Here is a 19,201-nt window from a genome sequence, read left to right on the forward strand (position 1 = left end):
TAATAGCGCACACACGACCTGTTGGTTGTCCTTAATTAAATAATTTACACAATGTAGCACCGAGGTGGGCTTATCTATTGATTAACAGTTTGTAACTTTCTGTTCCTCAAGGGAACTTCACACCAGAAAAAATTACCAAATAAACAGGGGCATGAGAGGCCATACGAACTGGCCTTAATATAAAAAGAAAGGGTTGGTTGTAACCGGCCATATACAAACTGCAAAGGAGGCAAAACATTTGCACTCCTTCTAGAAATACTTAAAACCTTAAGTGGGCTTATTGCCCAATGACACAGAGGCTAAGCCTATTCTACAGCGGGGTGACTAAGTAAGAAATATTAAAGCCAAATAAGTGTTAAGAATTTTAGAGGTTTAGAAACTTTAGTCACCCCATACCAAGTTGAACGGGAATCAACAGAGGGTAATCACTCTTTGTTCCCCTACATTACATATTTCCCAGTAGGGAATAGAACAGAGTCCAAAAACTGGCCAAAAATTCTATATTTAAACCACCAGATTTAGAAATTTACATGAAATATATTTACATATAGCTTCACAGAAAAGGCTGGGGTGAATCCTGCCATAATGGATATTATAATTGAACTTCAAACTTATATTGATAAAGGTTACAAGACTGCTGACTTGTTTATTGATTTAAAAAAGGCTTTTGATTATGTTAGCAATGAACTTGTGATACACAAACTGGAAAAGGCAGGTGTGAGAGGTCCCTCACTGTTCTAGTTTAAAAATTTCTTTTCCGACAACAATATGTTCAGATTGGCATGAATAAAAGTGAACTACAAAATATCTCCTTTGGTGTACCACAAGGTTCCATATTGGGTTCAATTTGGTTTCTCATATATAATATATTAGTGGCATATCCCTGTGCTCTTTTAAGGGTAAAATATAACTTCTGGCAAATGATACTTCACTATTCTATTCATCAAATTCTGATAATGAAATAGTTGCAGATACCCAGCATGACTGTCATATCTTAGATGAATGCTGGGAAAAAATATCCTAACAGGTAATTACTCAAAAACTGTCCGTATGATATTCCATAAATCACAAAATGACCTAATTTAAACTGCGAATATATTATTTGGTACCTCGAAGTTGCAATGGGTTGAAAAAGTTAAGTATCTTGGACAAATAACTGATAGCGTTCTCTCCTGGACACCTCATATATTAAACTCAAAAAGTAAAATCTCTGTCTTGGTTGGTATCATTGGCAATACTAAGTACCTACTAACAACTGACACTCTTCGTCTACTTTATTTCACAATGATACTATATCGACTTTCTTACTTATGTTTCACTTGGAGCAAAGCAACCCAAAATAACTTAAATAATTTGGAGTCTTACAAAACAGGATTATTAGATTTTTATATGAATTCCATACACTGTATTCTCGAAATAAAATGTAATCTGAAACCAATATATTACCACATAAGAAATTAATCTCATTAAATGCATCACTTCTTATTAATAAAGTCTTGCATAGTACAATGTTCACAACTCTGAATTTCCTAAAGTCACTGTCATCCATTCATATAATACAAGGCAAAAAAGTAAATTACATGTTTTTCAAAATTATACAACAAGATTTGGCACTAAGGGAGTGCAAAACTTACTAATATCTGAATATAACAGCGTTGGTGACAATATAGCGAACATCTCTAAAACTGTGCCATTTCGTAATAAGCTTAAAGGTACCTCTTAGGCACTATCAATGTGTAACAGTCATTTCTCTTATATTTTTTATTTCAAAAGTCACCTTAAAAGTCGAAAAAGTTGTTTCTCCTTTATTGTTACTTTGATAATAATCCACTTTCTTAATATAATTCTCCCCATTAGGTAAATAGTGATACTCAAAGCATATGTAAAACCACTATTATTACTCTTTCACTTTTAGACCTTAGACCTTAATCCTCCATTGTCGTGATTATCTATGTATTGTACCTCTTGACAGAGCTCTTGCCCTCTGGAACCCTATTTATCCATAAAACAAAAAACAAAAAATATTTACAAAATTCTGAGAGGTTGATTGATATCGGAGAAGGAACCAGCAAAGGTGTTGACAACTTTGATACATGAACAAAACAATCTTCAAAAACTAAGGTTAGCCAATGGTAAAAATCAATTTTCCCTTAAGAATTAATTATCGTTGATCCCGCCAGAAGGGGCACTTAGACCAATGGTAGAGACAGTTGAAAACCAAACTATCTTGTAATACATCAGTTCAAGGTAGATTACCTAGATGGCATTATAGAAGGCTCGCAGTTTAACTGGCCGGAGAAGGTATAACCCCGGTACAATTATTATTATTATTATTATTATTATTATTATTATTATTATTATTATTATTATTATTATTATTATTCAGCTACCAAGGAAGAAGAGAGACCTAATGCTCGCAAGAAGGAAAAGCAAGACCATCCTTAACTCCAAAGTTATTGGACCAACTGAAGGAGGGAAGGTACTTGTCACGGAGCAACTGTCCCCTTACATGGCTAATCTTCGCTGGGAGGCATGGAGACAGGCGGACATCAAAGGATGGAAGTACGTATGGGTGAAGCAGGGAAAGCTGTTCGCTAGAAAGGAAGAGAAAACTACTCCGGTAAGAATTCTTTCAAAAAAAGACATTGAAAAAATCCAGTAACTGGCTGAAAATATCAATATTTAATTTTACTCTAGTGTATCTTAAATTTAGTTATGGATGTTAGTTACATTGATAGTTGTAGTTTATTACTAGACTCAAAGGTATACAATAATTGTGATGAATGGCTACAGCTGACAAAGAAACAAGAAAGTGAAATGTCCCTACTTCATATGAATATAAGATCAATTAGAAAATATTGGGATCAGATGGTTATAATATTAAGACACAGCAGGCCACTGGTAGATGTGCTAATATTTAGTGAAATAAATGTAAATAATGAAATGGAAATTGAGCAGTATGAGTTAGAAGGATATAGTATGCATTATTCAATAAGAAATGTTTCTAGGGGTGGGGGAATAGTCATTTTTGTCAAGGAAGGGTTCATATTTAAAGAAAAGAAATGTATAACAAATCAATTTCAAAATTTATCAGGGGAAGTTTGGATTAATGGAACACTATATGGGATCATTATGGCAGTATACAGACCACCTGACTATAATCCAAAGGATTTTGTGGAGGAGTTAGATCTTCATTTACATAGTATGAATGCCAGAAACTTAATAATTATTGGGGACATGAACATAGATATTCTGAAAGACAGCAGAGTCACATCCTTGTACAATAATGTGCTAGCAGATCATCAGTTAGTTCATTGCATTAACAAGTTCACAAGGGAAGAATATGTAAATGGAAAACTAACACAATCCTGCATCGTCCATGCATTGATTAGGAGTGTGAAAAATGTAAGAGATTCTTCTGTAATTCAGACTAAAGTTTCTGATCATTATATAATAACTGTACAGATATCATATGATACTAAGTGTAATAAATATGTTCCAAGTGAAAAAGTTATAGATAACATACAGGAAAGGGTGAGTAAATCCATGTTAAGAACAGAAATAGAAATTATTGCAAAAGAAATAAATGAGAACATGAGTTCAGATGATATATACATGAACATTTGCAATGCAGTTAACAAGGCAACTATTGAAACGAAGGATAGAAAAAAACAGAAGAGAAGGAAAGACTCTCAACCGTGGCTGACGGGTGCTATAATAGAAAAAATCAAAGGGACAGACTTTTCAAAAGATGGAAAAATGCATCAAATTTAAATCCAGAAAATAAGGAAAATTTAAGGAGGTTATATAAAAGAATGAGGAATGATATAATAGCTGATATTCAAAAAGCAAAAAGAAAGTATTACAGATTGCAGTTTGAAAGTTGTAGAGGGGACATGAAGAAAACTTGGGAAGTATTAAATGATGTGCTAAAGACTAAAAAGAAATGGACAATAGAAGAAACGGTAAGACATTATTTAGGAAGGCAAGACTCACTAGAAAATATAGTTGATAACTTTTCAAAAACATTTTCAGAACAGCTAGACAAGGTAGTACATGAATGTAGAGTACAACGAAGACCATTGCCTAATACAGAGAGACTTTCATCATTTTATCTACCACTAGCAAGTAGGCCTACAGCAGATATAGCACACATAATTGAAGGAATGGACATAAATAAATCACCAGGCATGGATAAATTAACAGTTAAACATCTGAAAGATAACATAGACATAATAACACCAGTAATACAGAAGCTAATCAATAAAATAATAGAGACAGGTATTTTCCCAAAGGATCTGAAGACTGCCATAGTGAGACCTATTTACAAGCAAGGTTCACATTTACAGTATGGAAACTATAGACAGATATCTATTCTTCAAACTATAGGTAAAGCAGTTGAAAGATACATTGCTGATCACCTAATCTCATATTTAGAAAAATTTAAAATTATTGATGAACATCAATTTGCTTATCAAAAACACAAGGATACAAGTAATCTTCTTGAGGAATTCTCCAATTTGATCAATGGGAAGCTAAATCAAGGTATGCACATTTTAGCTATGTTTATTGATTTCTCAAAGGCATTTGATTCAATTTCCCATGAAAAAATTATTGCAGCCTTAAGCAAAATTGGGGTAAGAGGAACACCACTAAAAGTTTTTGAAAGTTATCTGACTGACCGAACGTATAGGGTAAAAATTGATAATATATATGGAGAAATAACTTCTATTAAAAGAGGTGTTCCACAAGGAAGTATCCTAGGACCCATTTTGTATATTATTTTTGTCAATGATATAAGCTCATGTTTTAAAAAATGTAAATATTTCATGTATGCAGACGATAAACTAATTGTATCAGTACATAAAAACCCAAAAGTAGCAGAGAAGCATTTACAAATGGAGTACAACTACTTTCAAGAATGGTGCCATGATAAGGGTCTAATAATTAACACTTCTAAAACAAAAGTCTTGTACATTTCTACCCCAGAAATGCAAAGAGAAAACATTAAGATAACAGGCCATTCAGTTCAGTGCATTCACGATGGTGAACAAAAATCATGCAATTGTGACTATGTAATAGAGGAAGTTGATAACATGAAATATTTAGGTATAGTAATAGATAGATATTTTTCATGGAAGCAACATATTAATAAGTTGTGTGAAATACTGAGGCTAAGCTTGTTCAAAATGCAAATGGTTAAGTATATAATACCTCATGATAGCTTAAAATTGGTTTATCATTCACTTGTTGAGTCACTTATATCATATGGTGTAAGTGTATGGGGATCAGCTTCTGTTACACACATAAACATGGTACAAATGTTACAAAATCGCATTGTCAAACCATTCTTTTGGTATGAAAACAGAGGAATATTTAGCTTAAGTGAGGATATGTTAACAGGGATGTACCAGAAAGAAAGGTTCTTGAGAGTTAAACAACTTTATATGTACAATATAATTAAAGAAAATTACTGGAAGCCACAATATAGAATTGTTAATGAACATACACATGGAACAAGACTGAGCCATATAAGTTATTTTCAGGTCATGAGGTACTACAACAAATATGGATCCAGAACACTGCAAGTTGTAGTTCCTAAATTTTTGAACAAGTTGCCCTCAGAATTGACACACTTGAAAACCAAATAACAACTAAAAAAACATGTGAAACTATGGATCATAGATAATAAAATTACAGTTTAAATATTTGTTCATGAATGAAAAATGTACCAAAGACTTATCTACTTTGAGTGATACTTTCAGGGATTAAGAAAAACTCACACCACAGGACAAAATTACAATGCTAATGTAAATATACATACCTTATTAATGTTGTAAACAGTAAGTATTGCAACAATGTATACAAATGTGAAACAACTACACCGGCAGATAAGCACATCGAGTGCTTTGCAGGTGTAAATAATTGCAAAGATAATGTATAATATCCTACTGCATATTTGCAAATGTATTTTAGATAAGTTATAAAATAAATAAATAAATAAATAAATAAATTATTATTATTATTATTATTATTATTATTATTATTATTATTATTATTATTATTATTATTATTATCTTATTTATTTACTACAATTTTGACATCAGAACATGGAGGATTCATTCTCTCAATCAACTAGTTCATTAATCATTTCCAGTCACCCATTCATCGACTCATTCATGTGTTCACACATTTCCTTTCACTCAACCCCCAGCTGACACACATTCACTCTCTCTCTCTCTCTCTCACACACACACACACACACACACACACACACACACACACACATGCGGAAGTTTACAGAAACAACGTTTCTCTTTATATAAATCTGTAGATGCAGAGAGGATATTTCGGAGAAAGGTCTGATCAATTTGTTTGGCTATTGTTTCGATGATGGGGGCTTTATGAGATGGGAGGTGGAATAACTGCCAGTACATTTTTCCGCACGCCGCTCTACTCTCTGCGGCTTATTCATTCTTTCCACTGTTGTGAGTTGCCTATGAGGTAGCTGTTCCTCTACAACACATTTAGTTTGGGCAATTCCCATGTTAAGAGCAATAGGTACGGTATCAAAGTTTAGAAGAATTCTGACCACGTAGCGATGTTGTTCAAATCCTGTGCAGTCCAGATCGCGTAGCCTATAGTCCGGAGTAAGAAACAATCCGGTATATAGAGAGAATCAGTATATTTTTGACAGTTTCTGGATGCTGTCGATTGAGAAAAAGTTAAGAATATCCCTGATTTTTGTATATCAACCAAACTGTCTATTAGGTTATCAGCTCAAAGGCTGATTAAATCCTCAAATAGTACCACCAGAGGTTATGTAATAATATCGAAATAGAAAAAACCGATAGCGGCACTAAAAGGCGTACCAAGCGAGGTAAGAAGTGAGGTAGTTTGGCATTGCCTTCCTCACTGACCAATATGACTGACCCTATAGCCCAATCCACATGGGGATAGTTTACTGGAGTCAAGTAGGCCCTACTTGAAGCAAGTCGACTTTCCTTCAACTTTCCGCGTAGGATTATGTCAGGACCATTCAAGTTGTTACTTTCCTTGCAAGTAAATTTGAGTTGCCGAGCCGTCAACTTTTGCATCTACTTTACCGTCACGTGACTGGCTTTACTCCATTAGTTGACCCGTCTGAATGCCGACTTGTAGGCAAATCAACTTGAAAACAGAGCACGTGCATTTCTCTCGAGGTTTTTACTATATTTGTTGGTATATAATAAAGGGTTTAGGAAAGATTATTCCACTGAAGCCCATCTTGTAGGATTCCAGCAATTGGACTGCATCGCGATTGGCATGTCTAAGGCATTTTGATAGGGTAGATCATGGGAGACTACTGGCAAAAATGAGTGCAATTGGACTTGACAAAAGAGTGACTGAATGGGTGGCTCTGTTTCTAGAAAATAAAACTCAGAGAATTAGAGTAGGTGAAGCTTTATCTGTCCCTATAATAATTAAGAGGGGAATTCCGCAAGGCAGTATTATTGGACCTTTATGTTTTCTTATATAATATATCAATATGTTAAAGAAGTGGAATCAGGGATAAGGCTTTTCGCAGATGATGTTATTCTGTACAGAGTAATAAATAAGTTACAAGATTGTGAGCAACTGAAAAATGACCTCGAAAATGTGAGATGGACAGCAGGCAATGGTGTGGCGATAAACGGGGTTAAAAGTCAAGTTGTGAGTTTCACAAATAGGAAAAATCCTCTCTGTTTTAATTACTGCGTTGATGAGGTGAAAGTTACGTTTGGGGATCATTGTAAGTATCTGGGTGTTAATATAAGGATCGATCTTCATTGGGGTAATCACATAAATGGGATTGCAAATAAAGGGTACAGAGCTCTGCACATCGTTATGAGGGTTTTTAGGGGTTGAAGTAAGGATGTAAAGGAGGGGGCATATGACTCTCTGGTAAGACCCCCACTAGAGTATGGCTCCAGTGTATGCGACGCTCACCAAGATTACTTGATTCATGAACTGGAAAAAATCCAAAGAAAAGCAGCTCGATTTGTTCTGGGTGATTTCCGACAAAAGAGTAGCCTTACAAAAACGTTGCACTGTTTGGGCTGGGAAGATTTGGAAGAAAGAAGACGAGCTGCTCGACTAAGTGGTATGTTCCGGGCTGTCAGCGGGGAGATGGCGTGGAATGACATTAGGAGACGAATAAGTTTGAGTGGTGTCTTTAAAAGTAGGAAAGATCACAATATGAAGATGGAATTCAAGAGGACAAATTGGGGCAAATATTCGTTTATAGGAAGGGGAGTTAGGGATCGGAAAAACTTACCAAGGGAGATGTTCAATAGATTTCCAATTTATTTGCAATCATTTAAGGCAAGAGTAGGAAAACAACAGGTAGGGAATCTGCCAGCTGGGCAACTGCCTTAAATGCAGTTCAGTAGTGATTGATGATTGGTTGAACGAATACTTCTAACAATAAGTGGAATGCAAACCAAATATTACATTTTCTCGACATTTATGAACATATAAGGTAACAAATCCTCTCCAGCTAGTTCTTTGAAGAAGTTTTTAGATGCAACATGCAAAGCCCTTCTACTAATCCAACCGGGAGAGTTTGCCGTGTGGTTAGGGGCACGCGGCTGTGGGTTTGCATCCGGAAGATAGTGGGTTTGAATCCCACTGTCGGTGGCCCTGAAGATGGTTTTCTGTGGTTTCCCATTTTCACACAGGCAAATGCTGGGCTGTACCTTAATTAAGGCTATGGCCGCTTCCTTCCAAATCCTAGGTCTTTCCTATCCCATCGTCGCCATAAGACCTATCTGTGTCGGTACGACGTAAAGCAACTTATTGAACAAATATTATTATTAAACTACGTCACGCCTTGTTCGTTTACCCAAAACTTAACCCTGAATAAACTCTGTGCCACTTATAAATAGGGTTGCCACCGTCCCGCATTTTATGAAAAATAACGTGTCCCATGTTATCTGTAGCCCTTTATTTTCAACAACAAAATTTAAGAACCAAGTGATTCAAGAAGGAAAAATAAGCCGGGGGGGGGGGATTTTTTGAAAATAATATTCGAGCAAAGCTATATAAGAGTTAAGTCTGAAGAATAATATTCCCTTTTCTCGTTTTGAAGGTACAGTCGAAGGTCTTCAGTTAACTGAGGAGGTTGAAATGGAAGAAATCTAAGAAGAGTTCCTCATTTTGGAGACACCTTTTTGTACATCCTGGAAAGGAGTTGGAGATACATTGCAGAAATGGGTAAAAATTGTAACGGTTCAAATCCCGTTACAAGATGATATCTGTATTTTTATTATTGTATGACTTTATCTGTATTTTATTATTATTATTATTATTATTATTATTATTATTATTATTATTATTATTATTATTATTATTATTATTATTATTATGTCAGTATTATTATTATGTTATCTGTGATATTTTACTATTATTGTAATTATCCGTTTTATTCAATTTTGCAATTGCCTGTTGCTTGCAAGATTGCACTTAGATGTATACATATATATACGTATGTGTAGTATAACACTCAATACCTGTACAGTGAGAATTGTTGTATATATCAGAGATTGGAAGTGACGTTGTTATATTGCTACACCAGTGGCGATTCTGCCAAGTCATCGCCGCGCCATGGCTACGTCATTGTATTTATTTAGAATATGCGCGCACGGTGTCATCGCCGCGGGGCTATTTCACCACTGTGCGTAATATCTGTCGCGTAGGTGGGAGTATGTCATTGTTATTTCTGGAGATTACGTAGTTGTGTCAACCAGCGTCTATATAAGGTGGATGCACATTGTAGCGTCAGTCATTAGTTATACGGATGCAGTACAGTGAACAAGTCTACTAGATCAAGAGGCCTTAGTTGGCCAGTGAACGAGAGATGGTGAAGACTCAGTGAGCCATTATTGGTCATTGAGAGAGTGAGACCAAATGGTTGGTCCGTCACTTAGTGGAAGACGCGGACGCAAGGCTTACCAAGAAGTCAGAGAGGGCAACCCTGGACCTGCCAAGAGGTCATACCATATTGACTTACAAAGAAGTCAGATGATATGGAGAAGAAGCAGTCGCAAGGATGTATCACCACGTTAGGCGTGACACATCTACAGTAAACACCAGAGCAATGGATTACGTCGTAATTACACTCAAAGTGTTGAAGGTACAGTCAAGTGAATCAGTGAGGGAAATATTTCGTATAAATTGTTAAATGTCCGGTCAAGTAGAATTCAAATTCATGCCTAGTTTCTTTCAGTTGCAATGTCATAATTTCATATTCTCATCTGTTTTTATCGCAACAAGACTCACTATTTTTTTGATATATTATTTAAAGAATATATATTGTTCTATCAAACGAATTCATAGTTTCATTTCATTGACAGTAAAATATTTTAACCTCAAAATTAATGGGGAAACCGAACGCCAATCTCCTTTTCCCAGAACTTATATGGTATGTTGTCAAAAGTAAGCTTATTACCCCACACCCTAGAGATGGTCAAGAGTCTCATTCTATTATTGCTGTACTGAGTGACAGCTGGCGCCCTTCAAATAACGTATGTGTAAGTAAGCAGGTAACAAGTAAGTGTGAGTACAAGGTTCGACGAGTGTGTATTTTATACAATGAATATTAATTTTCAGATTTTCCATTTTAAATGAAGATATTCAGATTTTTCAAGTTAAATGCAGTTTAAATATGTTAGTAAATTCAGTCAGCGAGTCAGGAACATCTTACAAAGTGTCGACGCAACGTGGGACTCGAATAAATTCAGTATTTGTTCTGAATGACAGCATATCATAGGTTCATTTTGGGAGGAGTATGCAAATTTAAGCCAACGGAATTATTACCGGTAAATGTCAGCAGTGTAATTTTGTGATATATATTTGTATTTTGGGGATATGTCAAGGGATTTGAAGAGGGAAATTAATTTGAGATCGCGGACTATTACTAGTGAACCAAAGATGGACACGGAAGACAGTAACAAGTCATGTAACGACGAGGTCATTGCTTCTGCGGACATCCAAGGTGAAATTCAGAGTAGGGAGCAGGTGAATACGATGGAAGGTTCTGGGATAATTCAGGAAAGTGCAGAAATTGAGAAGCACACTGAAACCCAAAAGGAAATCGTGGGGGGAATGAACCAAGATTTTCTTAATTTGTTCATGGCCGAAATGACCGGGCTCAAGAAACATATGGAACATATGGAGGAAAAGATTGATACTAGTAGTGAAAATAATAAGAAAGAGATGAAAGAATTAATTGATAATAGTAATGAAAATAGTAATAAACGAATGGAAAAGATGAGTGAAAATAATAAGAAAGAGATGAAAGAATTAATTGATAGTAGTAATGAAAATTGTAATAAACAGATTAATTCTCTAAGTAGTAAAATGGAACAAATAATTAGTAGTAACGAAAATAATAAGAGAGAGATGCAAGAATTAATTAGTAATAGTAATGAAAATAGTAATAAACGAATGGAAAAGATGAGTGAAAATAATAAGAAAGAGATGAAAGAATTGATTGGTATTAGTAATGAAAATAATAAGAAACAAATGGAAGAATTAATTGGCAGTAATAAAGAAAATTTTAATGTGACCAATGAGAAAATAGATGCTTTAAGTGAATCACTAAATTATAAAATAGATACTAAGATAGTAGAGGTAACTAGTCAAATATCTACGTTAGAAAATAAGTTAAATAAAGAGTGTGTTGACCTTAGAGGAGAAATGGAGTCGAATCGGAGCGATCTTCATACTCAAATTGAGCATGTCAAAGGAACTTGTACAGAGAATATCAAAGAGTTAAGTAATAAGATTTCTAGTAATCGGGAAGAAATTAACGAGATTGTAGACAAAAGACTAGACAAGATCCATAAAGCAGTGGGGCAAGATATGAGGGAATGTGTCAGTAAGGTAGAAACGTTTGAAAAAGAGCTTGGGCAGGTCAGAGAACTAAAGAATAAACAAGAAACTTTGTCGCAAAAGGTTACAGAGAAAGAGGAAAAATTACAGGAAGAATTGAGAATAATGAAAGAGAATGCGGAGAAAGTGGCGGAAGAAAAAGTTTTGAATTGCCAGAGGGTACTACGGCAAGAAATGAGAGAAGGTCAGATTACAAGAGAAATAGTAGTAACGAGTGGTTTATACAATAGGGACCAAGATTTGCCTAAGTTTACTGGAAAACAATTTAATCCTATGGAATTTCTAACATTAGTTGAGAAAAGATTTGCAAATAAGTTGAGGGATAATATTATCGAATGGGAATACGTATTAGAGATCTTGTCGAATTCCTTCATTGGTGAAAGTAAAACCTGGTTTCAAGTGTACCGTAATAATATGTCTAATTTGGAAGAATTTAAAGAGAAGTTTATTAATAAGTTTTGGGATGAGAATGTCCAGGGTCGTGAAAGAGAACGGATTATGTTTGGTAAATATAGACAACAGGAGGGGGTGTCTATGACAGAATACTTTCTGGCACACGTGCTTATCTGGAAAAATCTTCATAGTATTGGTTCAGAAGTCGATATCGTAAGGATTATGTTAAAACATTATTCTGATAGGATTAGGGAAGCTGCGTGTATGCAGAAAGTCAGTACTATCAAAGAAATGGAGGTATTGCTAGATAGTTTTGAGGCTCTGAATAGTAGCATAGGCGGCAATCGACCACAAAGTAGAAATGTAGAGGGAGCGGGAAACAGGTCAGATAATTATCAGAGAAGAGTAAACAATTATGATCAGACGAGGGCTAATAGGAATTTTAATAGTGATAGAGGTCAGCAGAGTTACCCGAGACAATCCGACAATGGGAGGCGTGGGGATTTGAGTCATAGAGATGAAAATAGGCCTAACACGAGTGTTATTCAGGATCCATCATTGAGCCAGCGCACTTTAAACTCTCAGCGGACTGCATAAACAGGTCACGTGAACAGTCCGAAGGTAAAAGTTGTCAAAAACAGGTAGGTAGTGTAGATAATTGTGTAGTAAAAGTAGATTTAAGAGAACAACGTGATTGTGACCTAAGTAGTGATAAGTCAAATGTTTTAAGTGATGACGTAGTCATATGTAATAAAGTAAGAAATAGTAATATTAATTTAGATATAAGGAGTGATTTGTTAAGCGATGTAAGTAGTTATAATACTGAGGATATAAGTAGTGAGGTAGTGACTCCGACGATAGAAATTATTATATGGAGAAGAAAAGTGAAGGTATTATTAGACTCTGGTAGTGAAAGGTCATGTATTAGCTCCAAGCTTTACGAGGAAATTCTGAAAGAAAGTCAGAATATAACAGAGATTCCTGTGAGGCAAACCTTCATTATAACAGCGGTGGGTAGCAAGTCACAGAGAGTAAATAAAATGATAGCGGTACCTATTACGATTGAAAATGAATGTAACTTTCAACCATGCCTCGTTGTGCCAAATCTGGTGTATTCAGTTATTTTAGGAGCTGACTGGCTTACAAATCATGGAGCTAGACTAGACTTTGATTCGGGTAGTGTGTGTTTGTCCTGGGGGAAAACTAGCAAACAAGTATGTGTGAATTATGAAGGGTCTGAGGTAAGTGTTGATAACGTGTGTTCTGGTAAAGGTATTAGGGAGGTGAGTGAAGGTGTTCCTAGTGAGAGGAGATGTTTTGACGTGTGTCACTTGTGCATAAGACAGGATCCAAGGGATAGTCTGTATGAGACAGTGGCGAGAAGTAATTTGAGTGAATTACAGGAGGAGCAGTTGTGTTCGATGTTAGGTGAGCATCGAGAAGTATTTAGTGATAAGCCAGGAAGAACACATGTATATGAACACAAATTTGTTGTACATGACCATTCATCATTTGTGGGACCTAAGTACCCCATTCCACTCAAATATGCTAGTGCTGTCGAAGAACAGATAAACATTATGCTGGATTACGGAATAATTGAACCATCTTGTAGCCATAGTATTAATCCTTTAATTATCGTTGCCAAGAAGGACGGGTCAGTCAGGCTGTGTATTGACGCCAGGCTTATGAATCAGAGGATTGAGGCAGACCAACAGAGGCCTGAAACAGTGGAAGAACTCATTCAGCGTTTTGAAGGAAAAACATGGTTTTCCATTATGGATTTGTCTTCTTCATTTTGGCAAATTCCCCTCAGAAGAGAGGACAGACCTCTCACAGCTTTCGCATATAAGAATTGTTTGTATCAATTTGCAAGAGTCCCGTTTGGTACAAAAACGTCTTCGGCAGCGTTGATTCGTGCTATGTCTAGAGTTTTAGGTCGGGATACAGGGGATTTTGTTACCATGTACATTGATGACGTAGTAATAGCATCTCACACTTTTGAAGAACACATGGAACATTTGAACATAGTCTTACAGAAAGTTAGAGAGGGAGGTTTCACATTAAAACTGGATAAGTCAACATTTTGCACACAACAGATTACATTTTTGGGGCACACTGTATCTGCACAGGGGGTAAAACCAGAACAAACGAGATTAGAGAAGATTAACAACACGAGCACTCCACGTAATAGTAAACAGTTAAAATCATTTTTAGGGGTTTGTAATTATTTTAGACGTTTTGTCATCCAATATGCAGCGTTGTTAGAGCCATTCAGAGGCTTATTGAAAGGTGGAGCTAAATGGAAGTGGACAGTTGAACATGATGAGGCATTTCTTAGGCTGAAGAAAGGTTTTAATGATGCCGTTATGTTAAAATACCCTATGCCTGATCGCGAGTTCGTACTCATGACCGATGCGTCAGAAAAGGGCATTTCCGGATGTTTGTGTCAGAGGGATGACGAAGGAAATTTGGGTATTGTTTCTTTGGCGAGTCGGGGACTCAGCTTGACTGAAAAAAGGTATACCATCACGGAAATTGAGTTCTTGGCTATTATTTATTCATTAAGCAAATTTAGGATGTATGTATTAGGAAATAAGTTTGAGATATGGACAGATCATCAGGCATTAGTATTTATTAAGACATGTAAGTTAACAAGTAATAGAATGACAAGGTGGATTTTAGCTATCAGTGAATATGACTTCACTATTAGACATATTAAAGGTAAAGATAATGTCTTAGCCGATTTCCTCAGTAGGAATTTATCAGGCAATACTGAGTCAAGGTATGTAGATATACGAGAAGGCATACTGGTATGTGTGGGTAATGTGACGGACAACATGACAGAACGAGATCGATTACGTCATCTCATGGTGGAACAGGAGAGGGACGATGAGATGAATGTTATCCTGACCTGGTTAAGAGATAAGGAGGCAAATGTTCTTGTGAAGAAAGGTAAACATGAATATAAACTAAGTAGTGGTTTCCTGTCAAGGAAGTGTCATTCTGGGGAATTTAAAGTTTGTGTACCAAAGGCATTACAGGAAGACATGATTTGGTATTATCACAAAGAACTCGGTCATTTTGGGGCAAACAAGGTTCTTTATGCTATTCAAGGGAATTTTGTGTGGAAGAATATGGGAAGGAGTATTAGGAAATTACTTGCGACCTGTGATCTATGTCAACGTAGTAAGCATCCTAACAGGACGTTAGAGGGTCCACGGCAAGCAGTCATTGTAGACAAGCCAGGCCAACTTATATGCGTAGATCTGTTCGGACAACTAGTAAAATCTCGGTATGGATACCGGTATGTGTTCGTTTTGATTGATGCCTTCAGCAAATATGTCAAAATGTATCCCCTGAGAAAAGCTACGGGAAGGGGTTGCCTAAAGCAGGTTATTGACAGATATATTCCTGAGTTTGGATGTCCACTCAGAATATTATCAGATCACGGCAGTCAGTTCAGTTCAAAGATATGGACTACCAAGTTGAATGAACTGGGTGTTAAGGCCATATATTCGTCTATTCGATACCCACAAGGTAATATGGTCGAGCGGGTCATGAGAGAGATCGGGAGAATATTCAGAGCATACGTACATGATAAGCACAGTTCGTGGTTTTCACGACTGGGTGATGTAGAACGATGGTGTAACACTACGTTACACGAGTCTACGGGATGTACGCCGTATGAAATTCATTTTGGTAGGAAGCCAACCGATCAAATTGCAAGTATGCTAGGCTTAGACTTGGGGGAGGGAAAATCTAAGGATTATTATATCCAGCTGGCTAGGGAAAATTTAATCAAAGCAGGCAATAAACGTATTCGCCAGCAGAAAAGGGCAAAATTGGACGAATTCAGTTTGGGTGACAAGGTGCTACTTAGAGTTCCATTCCCATCATCTGCAGAGGCGGGGAATATGTCTAAATTCTTTCTTTTGTATCAGGGGTATTTCACTATTGTGAGCCGTATCGGGAAGTGTGCATATTCCTTAAAAGATCAGGAAGGGAAGATTGTCGGTACTTACAACATTAAGAACTTAAAGAAGTATTTCACGTGAGATTTGTTGAAATAAGAGTAAGATGATTATATTTTGTGAGAAACTGGCAAAATAAAACTAACATCTACGATTAGCGTGTGAACCAAGTGTCGTAGTGGTGCATTGGAAGAATAAGTGCTACATTGTCATGTTCTGTGTGACAAAACTGAGAACAGGACATTGGACAGTTATCTGCGATAACCATATGCGAGAAAAGTTCTCATATAAGTGATATTTCACAAAATATTTTGATATGTTAAAAAAAAAGGAGAAGAATGTTGTATATTGATTGAAAATTATTTGTGTGTGAAATCAAGTGCTATACTCTTGTGATTTGTATGAGAGAAAGAGAGAGAATGGGACACTGGACAGTTATCTACGATGGCAATGTGCGAGAAGAATTCTCATATTTGTGATATTTTATAAAATGTATGGATGTTGAAAAAGAAAATTATTGTTGTATACTCATTTAAAGTGTTTATCTGTGTCAGTGTTATATACATAATTTTGTTCATAAATCAATCGATTCTTTGTTCTTCGATTTATTTATGAGGGAGGCGAATTGTAACGGTTCAAATCCCGTTACAAGATGATATCTGTATTTTTATTATTGTATGACTTTATCTGTATTTTATTATTATTATTATTATTATTATTATTATTATTATTATTATTATTATTATTATTATTATTATTATTATTATTATTATTATGTCAGTATTATTATTATGTTATCTGTGATATTTTACTATTATTGTAATTATCCGTTTTATTCAATTTTGCAATTGCCTGTTGCTTGCAAGATTGCACTTAGATGTATACATATATATACGTATGTGTAGTATAACACTCAATACCTGTACAGTGAGAATTGTTGTATATATCAGAGATTGGAAGTGACGTTGTTATATTGCTATACCAGTGGCGATTCTGCCAAGTCATCGCCGCGCCATGGCTACGTCATTGTATTTATTTAGAATATGCGCGCACGGTGTCATCGCCGCGGGGCTATTTCACCACTGTGCGTAATATCTGTCGCGTAGGTGGGAGTATGTCATTGTTATTTCTGGAGATTACGTAGTTGTGTCAACCAGCGTCTATATAAGGTGGATGCACATTGTAGCGTCAGTCATTAGTTATACGGATGCAGTACAGTGAACAAGTCTACTAGATCAAGAGGCCTTAGTTGGCCAGTGAACGAGAGATGGTGAAGACTCAGTGAGCCATTATTGGTCATTGAGAGAGTGAGACCAAATGGTTGGTCCGTCACTTAGTGGAAGACGCGGACGCAAGGCTTACCAAGAAGTCAGAGAGGGCAACCCTGGACCTGCCAAGAGGTCATACCATATTGACTTACAAAGAAGTCAGATGATATGGAGAAGAAGCAGTCGCAAGGATGTATCACCACGTTAGGCGTGACACATCTACAGTAAACACCAGAGCAATGGATTACGTCGTAATTACACTCAAAGTGTTGAAGGTACAGTCAAGTGAATCAGTGAGGGAAATATTTCGTATAAATTGTTAAATGTCCGGTCAAGTAGAATTCAAATTCATGCCTAGTTTCTTTCAGTTGCAATGTCATAATTTCATATTCTCATCTGTTTTTATCGCAACAAGACTCACTATTTTTTTGATATATTATTTAAAGAATATATATTGTTCTATCAAACGAATTCATAGTTTCATTTCATTGACAGTAAAATATTTTAACCTCAAAATTAATGGGGAAACCGAACGCCAATCTCCTTTTCCCAGAACTTATATGGTATGTTGTCAAAAGTAAGCTTATTACCCCACACCCTAGAGATGGTCAAGAGTCTCATTCTATTATTGCTGTACTGAGTGACAGCTGGCGCCCTTCAAATAACGTATGTGTAAGTAAGCAGGTAACAAGTAAGTGTGAGTACAAGGTTCGACGAGTGTGTATTTTATACAATGAATATTAATTTTCAGATTTTCCATTTTAAATGAAGATATTCAGATTTTCCAACTTAAATGCAGATATATATGTTTGTAAAATCTAGTCAAACAGATAAGAAAGTTACAAAATGTTCACAAAACATAATGAAGTGCATGAAATTAAGGAACTTGAAAATTTGGTGTGTTTTGTACTTAGTATTCCTGGTTCAAATGCGTTTGTTGAAAGTCTATTCACTTTCATCGCAAACAGGTGGACTGCTATGAGAAACAGATGCTCAGTGTCCCTAATAAAGAGGGCATTTCTGATTTCAATAAATAATGTAATGTGAACGTTTCCATACCATAATAAAATCTGATATTGGAGTTTCAAAGGCAGCGAAGTCAAACAGAAAATACGGTACATGCATTGAGGGTGACGCACAACTTGGCCGGATAAATCTGTGGTCGAAACCAAACGCTTCCTGTTTGACACAGACTGTACATTTATATCTCGAGTACTGCAAAATGTTACAGAAAAATGAACAGAAATCTTTCAAAATGTAGAACAATTTTCATGCATGGAATTCTGCAACTATGATTGAATCTTCCCTTGATGATAATTGAGTAACAACAATAATGCATTATTTTACCACATAAAAATGTAGAAAAGTCATATTATAATTTTAGTTTTGCTATGGAAAAGCGTATGGTGGGAAGAACTGGATTCAACCAATTGAATTACTTGGAATTTCAAAATTAGCGAGTGTATTATTATTATTATTATTATTATTATTATTATTATTATTATTATTATTATTATTATTATTATTATTATTATTATTATTACCCTTGATGCTTTCAAGGTCCGTATTTATAGACTTGATGTAGGCTTTTTGGGCTTATGCCCTGTCAAGAAAATATTGTGAAATTCTTTACGTTTTGCAGAGATTTTTGCTCTG

The sequence above is a fragment of the Anabrus simplex genome, chromosome 5, assembly GCF_040414725.1.
Source record: "Anabrus simplex isolate iqAnaSimp1 chromosome 5, ASM4041472v1, whole genome shotgun sequence".
In the NCBI taxonomy this organism is placed as follows: Eukaryota; Metazoa; Arthropoda; class Insecta; order Orthoptera; family Tettigoniidae; genus Anabrus; species Anabrus simplex.